Genomic DNA, 13503 nt, shown 5'->3' with positions numbered 1-13503 from the left:
TTTTTTAACAAAAACAAGTGGATTATTGAAGAGTAAATTTTGGTTTTCATATTACATTAGTAAATGTATAAAAAATGCATCTTTTTATAACTTTCCAGTTATCGGGGCAGTCTAATTAGTAGCATGAAAAATTGTATATGTAACTTTATAAATTGTTTTTCCGTTATTGTTCATGTTTTGTTTTATAAATAAATCTAAATTTAATTTCATAAAAATTAAATGTGCAAGGCCAAGTTCTTAATTTAAACCAGCGCAAACTAAATAGACTTGGAGGGAAGAAATTATCGAAACTATCAATTGGTCCGACTATTGATAGCCTTGCAGCTCTGTCTCATCAACATGGTATAATATTATATAATAATAGTCGCTCCTTTAAGAATATATATTAAAATACACTGATTTTATTTTGAAAAAATATTAAAGTTTTACATATAAACAATATTTTTTGGACAACTTTTCCCTAAATTAAAAGAAAATAGCAAGATGCAACCATTTTCCGGTTAAAGGACGACCATCTTGGCTGTCAATAGAAACTCAACCCCTAGGCGGACTTGACGTTTCTCCATGGACCCGTCTCAGCTGTGGCTTTGTTTACATCGATCAGCTGATTCTTTCTCTACTCCCCCTTTACGATGCTCATCATGTCATCCTTGACCCCATTACAAGAATGATTATTTCATGAGCGCAAATGCCCTCACAAAAATATTGTCAACCTAAATGGAAATATATTTGACAGATCGATGGGAACAAGTATTGCCTGTGGAGATTCGGCGTTAGGCGACGGCTACACGTTCAAAATTGTTTGACGGTGATCCCGTTTCGTGATATTTATTTAACGTTCGAAAAATAATATTAATATTGTCTAAACAACTTTCTTGGCTTGGAGTGGCCTGCTCGGAGGCAGCTGGACACACAATTATCTTAAGCTGCACCAGACCACTCCGCTTCTTTAAAGGTTGTTTGAAGCGATGGAGCATAGAGGAACACCTCAGGTCAGGAAACTCTAGCAACACAGGGTATACTACAGAGTTACTTTAGGGTAGTGTTGATGGTGGACTGACAAATTCGAAGAAATAAGAGAGAGACGCGATCGCTTAGAAACGTCACAACGACACATACAGCCTGTCAATAACGTACAATTTGGAAACGCAGAAAAACGGAGAAACGTATACATTACTCACGAGTTATGGAATAAATGACCGAATAGCTCGATGTCAAATTTTATTCTGCTTTATTGAAACTAAATTTCTTATTTACATACAGCAAGTGTTTTTAGCCTAACTCATTCTCCATATTATATTTTTTATCTTGTACATTATTGTGTGGTTTATAACAGTTCAATAGTTTCGTAATATGATATGTGTATTGGAATTGATTTTGTTTATTACATGGTGTAAGTCGGTCGATGGGTTATGGTACGACAATCTATTTCGCTTCGCACTTATAGTGCATTATATTGCCAAGCCAATTAATTGTAACTCAAAACCGACCATAAGTTGGAAGTAAGTGGGGTTTTGTGGAAATGCACCAGGAAATGCAACACCCAACGAAGTAAAGAAGGAAGTCCACAGCTCTCTATTTTTATATTGGCAAATATTTTGTGTCTTAGTAGTCTTACAATTTTTACTAATTAAACTTTACATTTTTTCAAATTCGCAATTATTCAAATAACTGTCGGCCGCTGTTGCCAAGGAATGAAAGTTGGAAGGATTCGAGTTAACGGCTTACAAGGTAGTATACGGACTAAAAGTTGAAAATTTTGCGGTACCAATCTTACTAAGAATAAAGCTATTTTAAGGGATAAAAGTTTATTTAAATGAAATATTTAATTTGTGTTAAGCGATTTTAAAACCGAGTATAGACTCTGTTTTCTGCTAAAAATAACAAGTAGATCGGTGGCCAATTAGTCATGAAACCATCACCCTGAAAACAGTATGAATTGACCAGACAAGTAAAACCGTTCGCAACTGTCAAATAATTATCACTGTGCTTAAGCGGTCATGATAGTTCTTACCAGAGAACTGCAACGAGTAATACATTTTAGATCATACTCGATTACTGATCCGTTACTCTATCTGAAGTGCTGAAGGTAGCATATATCAAAAATTAAAATACACACGTTCTTATGGGCACAGCTATATAGACAGCTGCACGGCTTCAGGGCAGCAGGCTTGCAGTTGTCGCTGTCCCTGAATTAAAACCAGTTCTAATTTTGCCAACGATAATGGGCAGCTGTAGTATTGCCATTAATATGTGAAATGTAAAATTATTCAAAGCTCTAACAAGTCTAACGTTATCCTACCAACAGAAGCATAAAATAGCTCTGATATATCATTTGTAATAACAATTGATAATTTAAAATAATGAATCTACCTATTTACATATTTTTTTGGACAAAAAATTTCCCTTTGAACAAAACATTTAGCTTTCATTGAAGTGAAAGCTTTTAGTACTGCACCATCGAAATTGTGTACATCAACTGTTTGATACGTCGATATAACCGATCGTCTTCAATCGGTCACAATGAATAAGGTTTAGGCAAAACCTAAGTATGTGGTAAAAGAGCGAAAGTGATCGTATACGTATACATACTGATTGTTACTAACACGCACAGAGGAAGAGCGTTCTTTTGCGTTGCAAGAGCAATCAGTTCACTCGTTTCTACGGGAAAAATCCAATTTTCGCGGATATCCTACCGTACGGTCTGTAGACCACGTTGTACATACCACCAATGCACTTTGTACATACGTGAAATTGTTGATTTGGCCACTGCACAAAGGGTATTGGGTTTTTTTCGGTTTTAAAGTTCAATCACTCCATAGTGCCGCTCACTATGGCTCGAAAGACCATGAATAATCTCTTCAATTACACACTCACCTTTTTAGCACTTTTATCACTTAAAACCAAGAGGACACAAATTCAAAATTTATTATACCGGCAGTATCCGTGGTTTATTAAAAATTATATATAAGGCTAAAGTTTCAAATTAATACTCAGGCGAAAAGTTTTTGCGGTCGACGTGGTCTTCACGGCTCGAATCATGCGAACGAAAAAGGGGCCTCTGGTTCTGTGGTAGTCCGTTAGGTTAAGCTGTGTAGAGTTGTGGTGCGATGTAATGAGTATGTGTGAGTAGTCTGCGTGGTGTGATGTCTGCAGGGGTGGTGTGTGTTAGTGGGTGGAGTCTTCTTGTGAATTGTGTTGATGTGGTGTGTTGGCGCTGAGTCGTGTGCATGGAGAGGGAGGCGTAACTCATCTAGCCAGATTCAAAAGGCGTTTATAAAGAAGGTAAGTTTTTGTTTTTTCTAAAGAATTGATTAAATGTAATTGCATAGGACGGAGGAAAGCTCTCAATACGCTTCCCAAGCGGGAAAACGGGTAATTCCAAGGTAGGTTGCCTTATTTTATGCTTTACGATTTGGAAAGACCAATTACTTATGATGTAATGGCCAACACTGCTATTTATAGGCAGAGAACTGCCATCTCGCAAGGTCAAGAATACGTTAATGCCTACTATGAGGTAAATATCAAGAATACGTAAATGTATACTATGAGATGCCCAATTTCAATCTAACACGCATTTCGCCATGGTTGCTGCATATCGAATTGAAATATTACAAGTGAGAAGGAAATGAATGCTGTGATGAAGTTCTACGGCTTGTGCGTAAACTATCGTCCGTTGGCCTTGTGTGAGGTAATGGCAGCTTACCGAATACAAATAAATAAACTGTATAGCTTTTCTAGATGTTATATACATATAATTGAGGCCATATATCGGCATTATAATATTGTACATATATACAAGTATCAATAATTTAATTATAACTGACCAATATTGTATATTTCTATGTTGAATATGTATATATACTTTAATCATTGGAATTTTATTAAAAATTGTTTCTTCTGATTCATTATAGCACAAAATTCAAAAAGGTAGATTTCTTTATATTAACCTAAAATATGTTGTTTGGTTTGAAAATGTCACCAGCTGAGAATTTAACATTTTGTTTGGTTACCTTATCATCGGTAACCTATGTTAACCAAACAAAATGTTACTGAAAGTAACCATTGTTAAAATTTCAGTACAATTTTTGACGTTTCTTAACGTGTAGCCATGGTAACTACCGCAGCTAACATATCTATTGTAACGGATTTCTCGCTAAATCGTCTACCTATAACTCACTCTTGAGTTCGATCACTGCATTGTTAAATAAAAGTCCCAATTTAATGGCTACACACTTATCTTTACTTTTAATTCCAACAACTGAGCATTTATTGCTCGTTATTCGAGCTTACAACTTCTTGCTTATGTCTCAATTGCTATTAACACGACAACACTCTAACTAGAACTGTGTTTGCTGCACAATCCGGCAGCCCTTATATAGTAACTCTTTAACAAAACATTGCATCTAGAACCTTTTGGCAACAAGGAATTCGCTAACTAGTTGCTTCTGGCAATTTATAGCTGATTCGATTTTGCTCCATCATCCGTGTTCGTCACACTATGTTAAGTACCATGTTAAATATGGTAGCCCTCATCTCTTTATATGAGTTGTGTACAAACTTGCATGTATTTATTTCTAAAATATAATGTAGATACTATACTGTAACAAATAGAAAAGAAAATAATTTTTAATTGTTTTTTATTAACTTTCGATGTTTGCAAATTTCAATGGAAAGCTCGATTTCAATATCATCATTTAAGCTTTTAAATTATACAATGTAAGTTACATACTAGTATTAAGTACTAGATTAATTAATTTAAAATATTATTGTTTAATTAGGGCACATGTATCTAATGTGCGAATATTAACAATTAGTAAGTTAATTTAACTATTATTGTAATCTATAAAAGTTTACCAATCAATAGTAACTATCTATGAACCATATATAAGGTTCTTAACAAAACAATAATAATAATAATAATAACCCAACGATTACCATCCTCCCACCCAACCGACGCGAGGGGCGCAATCCGCATACATGCTGAATTAGCCGAGTCAGAAAAGGCAAGAGAGTTTTTTAAGTGTTGAGATCTAAAACTGCTCAGCTACAGAAACAAAAATTTCAACAGCTAAGATTTATAGTTACAATATAATCAATTGTTACATTTTCATTCATTAAGAGAAAACAATAAAGTCTTTTTAATTTTGAAAAGTGAGTCAGATAAGTCAAGTGTGCTGGAATGAGAATTAAAATCATGACATATACGGCGGAATGGCTCGTTTAGTTCAAAATTTGATCTACAGGATTTTAACAGTAAAGGCCTAAACTGCCTCGAAAAGCGAATCGGAATATTAAATTTAATTTCAGACAGGAGAAAAGAACTGCAAACTGTTCCATTCAAGATTTTCACTAAGAATATTATGCCAAGCATTTCCCTACGACTAGAAAGTGTAGGTAGACTAATAAGTTTTAAACGACTAGTGTATGGAGGTAGACTTACCCTAGAATCCCATCTGAAATGCGCTAAGGCGAAAAGTTAAAATTGTTTTTGAACAGACTCTAACTTGCCAGAATGGATTTGGTAGTTAGGGTTCCATACAAGAGATCCATATTCCAATATAGGTCTAACCAAAGTATAATAAAATTTTTGAGAACTCAATTACTGAAGACATGTCGTTAATGAACAACAAGAACAGAATCGGGCCAAGATGACTACCTTGAGGAACACCTGAAGAAACATTAATTGTATCTGAAGGTGTATCTTCAAATATCACTCGTTGTGTTCTATTAAAAAGATAGGAGACTACCCATTGAAGAAATCTTGGCTGAAAGCCCAGCAGATCAAGTTTATATATGAGTATCGAGACGTTTACTTTATCGAAAGCTTTACTAAAGTCTGTCTAATAACATCCGTATGCTTATGTTCCCTAAAACCCAATGACACATGGTTTACAAATTCAAGCAAGTTGGTTAGAGTCAATTTCCCTTTAGAAAATCCATGCTGAGATGAGGAAATTAACGGAGAAATCGAAAAAGTTATATGGTCAGTGATGATAGCTTCAAAAAGTTTAGGTATAACTGATAGTTTTGCGATAGCTCTATAGTTTCAATGTTGGATCTAAATCCACTTTTATGCAAAGGAAATATAAATGACTGTTTCCATATTGAAGGAAATATACCGTGTTTAAGAGAGGAATTAAATATCCTTGTCAAAGGCAAGTTAATATATTTGGCACTATTTTTTCGGAAGCATGTGGGTATTATGTCTGGGCCGTAACTAAAAGATGGTTTTAACTTATTTAATTTAAGTAGGACGTCTTCTTCAGAAATGATTGGAGCGTTAATTAAAGTATTCGAACACAGCACGTTCTGATAAGAAAAAGTTTTGGAAGAATTATTACAGTAGTTTGACTTGAAAAATTCTGCAAACATATTGGCTATAATAACATTGTCAGTTGAAATGATAGATTTGCATTTCATCGCGGACGGAAATTTGGAAATCCTGCGTTTGGAGTTGACGGAATCATAAAACGATTTTGGATTACTTACAACATTCTTTTTTACTTTATTTAAGTAATTATTATAACATTTTTTGTTTAGGTTAAAATATGATAACAGAGAATGTAGATTATAGAGAAGGTTCACAGTGCGGCCATTATCAAAATATTTCAATTTTCGCAGGGGTACTGAAAAGATGAGCGGGTTTCATCACAGAAAATTGTTGGCCACAATTAACATCACGGGACTGAAAAATAGCAGAATTGAGCATTTTCAATGTTAATTGAGAAAAGTAATGCTAATTTCAATGTAATGTAAAGAAATGTACACTTACAGATTCGTATATTTACAATGCGCAAACGACTTTGCATATAATTTGAAGATTTTCTGCCTATACAGGGTGGCTAACGAACCGTGCTGCAAAATTAAACCGTAATAAGTTTCTTTTTAGTCATTTTAATTATTCCTCCATGCTCAACCACGCATATGCGACACCTAATTCGGGATTGCCTCAATTATCTATTTAATGGACTGCTTCATTTCAGTCAGATTTGTGGGTTTGATTTTATACACCTCTTGCTTGACATACCCCGATAAGAAAAGACCTAGCGGTCCCAAATATTCTTATTCAAATATATACATATGTATAATTATGTGTGCATGTAAACAAATATGAAAGTACCCAATATTGTTAATTTGTCTATATGCAACGTATGTATCTTAATATGTACACTCATTGTTTCATGCAAAATCTTCGTTGCCACGGACAACCAATGGCCGAAGCTCACGTTTTTTGTTTTCTTGTCAAAGAGTCACTGTGTCGAAGGACTGATGCGACGACAAAGCGTCACAACATTGTGTTGTTGGTAGAAAATCCGAGCTATGCCGAAAAAAAATAACGAACGGCCGTCGATGGTCACCGCTTCCCTTGCCGCTCTTATAGCTTTGCCAACAAATCATCGTAAATATGTATGTTTATATATAAGCATACATACATATTGACGCAGATTTTTGTGAGGCACGAAAAAATATTTTAAAATTGTAAAATATTTTAAATCAACAAAAGCTTGGTTGCCAGTTTTGTCAATTTTTTCTGTGTTTTGTAGGTTTGCGGGGTGGCAACTTTTCCTTTCTAGAGGGAACATCAGAAATTTGTGCAATTTATGATTTTTAGCTTTTGCCATCGTCGCGGAAAGACGCTTGTAGGCAAACGCATGCTCGGGGAGATGAGAGGGTGTCTGTTTTTATGACTGTTGAGATCTAAAACTGCTCAGCTACAGAAACAAAAATTTCAACAGCTAAGATTTATAGTTACAATATAATAAATTGTTACATTTTCATTTATTAAGAGACAACAATAAAGTATTTTTAATTTTGAAAAGTGAGTCAAATAAGTAAAATGTGCTGGAATGAGAATTAAAATCAACTCATATATCTACAGGATTTTAACAGTAAAGGCCTAAACTGCCTCGAAAAGCGAATCGGAATATTAAATTTAATTTCAGACAGGAGAAAAGAACTGCAAACTGTTCCATTCAAGATTTTCACTAAGAATATTATGCCAAGCATTTCCCTACGACTAGAAAGTGTAGGTAGATTAATAAGTTTTAAGCGACTAGTGTATGCAGGTAGACTTACCCTAGAATCCCATCGGAAATGCGCTAAGGCGAAAAGTTAAAATTGTTTTTGAACAGACTCTAACTTGTCAGAATGGATTTGGTAGTTAGGGTTCCATACATAAGATCCATATTCCAATATAGGTCTCACCAAAGTTGTATAAAGTGTTTTAGTAATATACAGATCTCTAAATTCTTTAGACCAACGTTTAACAAAACTGAGGACAGATTTTGCTTTCAAGACCATGGTGTCAATATGAAGACGAAAATTAAGCTTAGGGTCCATATTAACTCCCAAATCAACATAGTTAGAAACTTGCTCCAGAATATGGTGTTTTATTACATAAGAAGAGGGGTGCACATGTCTACGGGAAAAGCACATTGTCTTACATTTATTCAGATTCAATGGCAAATCATTTCTTTCGCACCATGCAATCATATTGTATAAGTCTGTTTGCAACAGACACCTTTCTTCAGTTGAAGTGTATGATTTAAAAGGCTTTACGTCGTCAGCGTATAATAAAATTTTTGAGAATACAATTACTGAAGAGTTAATAAATAACAAGAACAGAATCGGGCCAAGATGACTACCGTGCGGAACACCTGAAGAAACATTAATTGTATCTATATAATTCTTTCCAAAGTTTTCAAAGAAAAACACTCACCACCTTTCGCTTTTAATACAATTGTAATTTTATTTTGTAATTGAAAGTACGGGTTTTATACACTCCCTAAATACCACAATCACTTGCAACGCAGCGCAGAGAAGAGGAAAAAAAAATGTATATTGCCTTTGATAGCAATTTAACTGGTTCGGATCAGATCCGCTGATGTGACGAATCCACGGATGACGGTGCTTTCGCTGCGAGTTCAAAACGAAGAAGAGCCAAGCCGATTCTAGTGTCCGTGGTTTTGTTGATGGTTGGTGGGGTGATCGCCCGGTGTGTTGTGTATCCTGGGTGGTAGGGTCGTTGTGTGAGGTGTATGTTGCGTGAGGTGAGGTGGTGAATGTTGCGAGAGGTGATGTGGTGAATGTTGCGTGTCAGTGATGTGTGAGGTGTGTTGGTGTAAGTTTTCGGGACGACGTAGGCTCATTTAGCCATCCCGGCCCCCTAGGCGAATATTAGCCTAGCAGACGCTGAAGTTGTCGCAGCGTGTATACGACGCTGCTCAGCCCAGTGGCACGGCGGGGTGGTAGCCGAAGCTGGCTACGGCGCGTAATTGCTTCGTTGCGTGGGCGCCAGGAACGCGGCTCCGGAGGGGGGGCCAAACGGCGAGGTCGTGCTGATGTGTGTCTGGGGAGTCGCCTGACTACGCCGCGGCGGTGGGATTCAGTTAGTCGACCACTGTCGCGCCTCGCGGTGCGGTGAAGGAGTGTGTGATGTTGCTCACCGCACATCTGACAATGGCCCCTTGACTCACATGCGGTTGTTGCATGGGTGTGCGCCAGACAATTCAGGCAGTGGCCATGTGCCTTGGCGATTTGCTGTCGTTGGACTGGTGGCATACCTTTAAATATGCCGCAATGTTGCAAGCGGTGTGGGCGACGACATAGCGGGCATCGGAGGCGATGCTGCTCCGCAGACAGCGAGGATGACGGGGTTAGTGGCCGCGTGCCACTACGAGGAGCGATTGGAGGGGCTGTGGTAGCCGTTGTTCGGGGTGCAGGATTTGCCCCAGGGCGTGGCACAGTAACGGCCGAACGTATTGCTGGCGTTGGTGTTGGTGCATTTCCGTCCATAATGATCTATATGGGAAAAAGTTATTTAGATTATAAGTTTGTCGCATGATTGAGTTGGAAATTTGGGCCACGTTAAGTGGCATAAATGGGTCGTTTGGTCGATCGACCTTTTACCGGATTTAGGTTTTTTTTTTTTGATTTATTAATTTTAGCGGTTTTTGGTTCTTATCGGGTTATTATTTACGTTTTTTCGGTATTATCGGCGGTGGGTAAAAAGCATAGCTTTACGAGCGGTCTCGTTAGTGTTCCGGTTTGCGTACGGAGATCAACTACTCGGATGTGACCATCGGAACCATGGTGAAGGTTTTCTATGCGGCCAAGCCGCCATTCAGTAGGGGGGAGACAATCATCGTGTACTAGTACGCAATCTCCAAGCTTCGGCGCCTTTTCTGGAGCTTTCCAGCGGTACCTCTTGTGGAGGTCCTTTAGATAATCTTCTTTCCAGCGGCGACTAAAATTGTGATGGAGAATTTTGATTCTTTCCCATCGGTTTAATAAGGATAGCGACTCCACGTCTGGCTCAGGTATGGCCAGAATGGGTGCTCCTTTGAGAAAATGCCCAGGAGTTAGGGCGGTGAAATCGGAGGGATCTTGCGAGAGGATTGTGATTGGCCGTGAATTGAGTACGGCTTCAATTCGAATTAATAAGGTCGAGAATTCTTCATAATTAAACTTGTAGTTTCCAGCTACTTTTTTGAAATGGGATTTGAAGCTTTTTACAGCTGATTCCCATAAACCACCCATATGAGGAGCGCTTGGGGGGATGAACTGCCAATTAATGCCTTGGGGTGCGTACTTCTGTACAATCTCAGGTGAGACTTGTTGGATAAAGTCCACAAACTGTTTCTCAGTGGCTCTTTTGGCTCCAATAAACGTTTTGCCATTGCCACTCATAATTTTTGAAGGAAAACCACGCCGTCCGACGAAGCGAGCGAATGCCGCGAGAAAAGCCTCTGTCGTCAGATTTGTACATAGCTCAAGGTGAACAGCTTTTGTCGTAAAACAAACAAAAACTGCCGCATAGCCTTTCATTAAAGTGGGAGATCTTAACATTGAAGCCTTTATCTGGAAAGGCCCAGCAAAATCGACACCTGTTGTTGTGAAGGGCAGAGCAAAGTTGCAGCGTTCAGGTGGAAGTGCTGCCATTATCTGCGTTCCCATTTTTTTCTTGTACGTTGTGCAAACTTTGCACATGTAAATGCACTTCTTTATTTGAGGCTTAAGACGGGGAATATAAAACTCTTGGCGGACTATTTGTTGCATGAGGCTGTGCTCAGCGTGTAGCATCAGTATGTGGACATAATGCAGATATAATGTGGCAAGCCGTGCTTTTTCTGGTATGATTATTGGATGTCGTTCGTTGTATGTCAGGCTGGAGTTGACAAGCCGACCATTCGCACGAAGCAAACCCTTTGTGTCCAGAAATGGATTTAGTACTAAAAGTGAGCTCTTTTTATCGATTGGCTTCGAATCTCTTAGCAATGATATTTCTCGGCTGAAGTAGCGCGTTTGCGTAGATGCGATAAGAGCGCCTTTTGCTTTTTGTAAGTGTAGGTGCGTTAATGTATCGCATTGGGGGTATATTGGAGGTGTTCCGTTAACTTTAGTTTTGAGCTGCTCTATAAATTTGATCATGTATGCAACTACTCTGAGGGCTCGGGGGAACGATGAGAATCGCTCAAGGATGTCAGTATCATCCGATGTTGCATGAAAGGAGTCGATTTTTCGACTTTCTGGGGCAATTATATTGCGCATGGGCGATTGTGGCCAAGAATCGGAAGATTCTGTTAACCATCGGGGGCCATTCCACCAGAGGGTGGTGGTGGCAAGATGCAGGGGTTTGCATCCTCTTGTACCTAGATCAGCAGGATTGTCAGCACTGGCTACATGTCGCCAAGTGGCTGATCCTACTAGGTCAAGGATTTGAGACGTTCGATTGGAAATATACGTCTTCCATGCATGTGGTGGTTTTTCTAACCAGGCGAGTACGATTTCAGAATCGGACCACAGATATAGTTTGTATTGTGCCATGTTTAAATGCGTTTGTACGATGGACACGAGTTTGGCTAGTAGTAGAGCTCCACATAATTCAAGTCGTGGTAGACTTATTGTTTTTAAAGGAGCCACTTTTGCTTTTGCTACAAGTAAGTGGCATGTGGTCGCATTGTCGCTTTGTGTGCAAATATATATAGTTGCGCAATATGCCTTTTCGCAGGGGTACTGAAAAGATGAGCGGGTTTCATCACAGAAAATTGTTGGCCACAATTAACATCACGGGACTGAAAAATAGCAGAATTGAGCATTTTCAATGTTAATTGAGAAAAGTAATGCTAATTTCAATGTAATGTAAAGAAATGTACACTTACAGATTCGTATATTTACAATGCGCAAACGACTTTGCATATAATTTGAAGATTTTCTGCCTATACAGGGTGGCTAACGAACCGTGCTGCAAAATTAAACCGTAATAAGTTTCTTTTTAGTCATTTTAATTATTCCTCCATGCTCAACCACGCATATGCGACACCTAATTCGGGATTGCCTCAATTATCTATTTAATGGACTGCTTCATTTCAGTCAGATTTGTGGGTTTGATTTTATACACCTCTTGCTTGACATACCCCGATAAGAAAAGACCTAGCGGTCCCAAATATTCTTATTCAAATATATACATATGTATAATTATGTGTGCATGTAAACAAATATGAAAGTACCCAATATTGTTAATTTGTCTATATGCAACGTATGTATCTTAATATGTACACTCATTGTTTCATGCAAAATCTTCGTTGCCACGGACAACCAATGGCCGAAGCTCACGTTTTTTGTTTTCTTGTCAAAGAGTCACTGTGTCGAAGGACTGATGCGACGACAAAGCGTCACAACATTGTGTTGTTGGTAGAAAATCCGAGCTATGCCGAAAAAAAATAACGAACGGCCGTCGATGGTCACCGCTTCCCTTGCCGCTCTTATAGCTTTGCCAACAAATCATCGTAAATATGTATGTTTATATATAAGCATACATACATATTGACGCAGATTTTTGTGAGGCACGAAAAAATATTTTAAAATTGTAAAATATTTTAAATCAACAGAAGCTTGGTTGCCAGTTTTGTCAATTTTTTCTGTGTTTTGTAGGTTTGCGGGGTGGCAACTTTTCCTTTCTAGAGGGAACATCAGAAATTTGTGCAATTTATGATTTTTAGCTTTTGCCATCGTCGCGGAAAGACGCTTGTAGGCAAACGCATGCTCGGGGAGATGAGAGGGTGTCTGTTTTTATGACTGTTGAGATCTAAAACTGCTCAGCTACAGAAACAAAAATTTCAACAGCTAAGATTTATAGTTACAATATAATAAATTGTTACATTTTCATTCATTAAGAGACAACAATAAAGTATTTTTAATTTTGAAAAGTGAGTCAAATAAGTAAAATGTGCTGGAATGAGAATTAAAATCAAGACATATATCTACAGGATTTTAACAGTAAAGGCCTAAACTGCCTCGCAAAGCGAATCGGAATATTAAATTTAATTTCAGACAGGAGAAAAGAACTGTAAACTGTTCCATTCAAGATTTTCACTAAGAATATTATGCCACGCATTTCCCTACGACTAGAAAGTGTAGGTAGATTAATAAGTTTTAAACGACTAGTGTATGCAGGTAGACTTACCCTAGAATCCCATCGGAAATCCGCTAAGGCGAAAA

Source organism: Bactrocera oleae, chromosome 2, assembly GCF_042242935.1.
Source record: "Bactrocera oleae isolate idBacOlea1 chromosome 2, idBacOlea1, whole genome shotgun sequence".
NCBI lineage: Eukaryota > Metazoa > Arthropoda > Insecta > Diptera > Tephritidae > Bactrocera > Bactrocera oleae.
The sequence above is the reverse complement of the archived record's forward strand: the minus strand, read 5'-3'. Positions refer to the sequence as shown.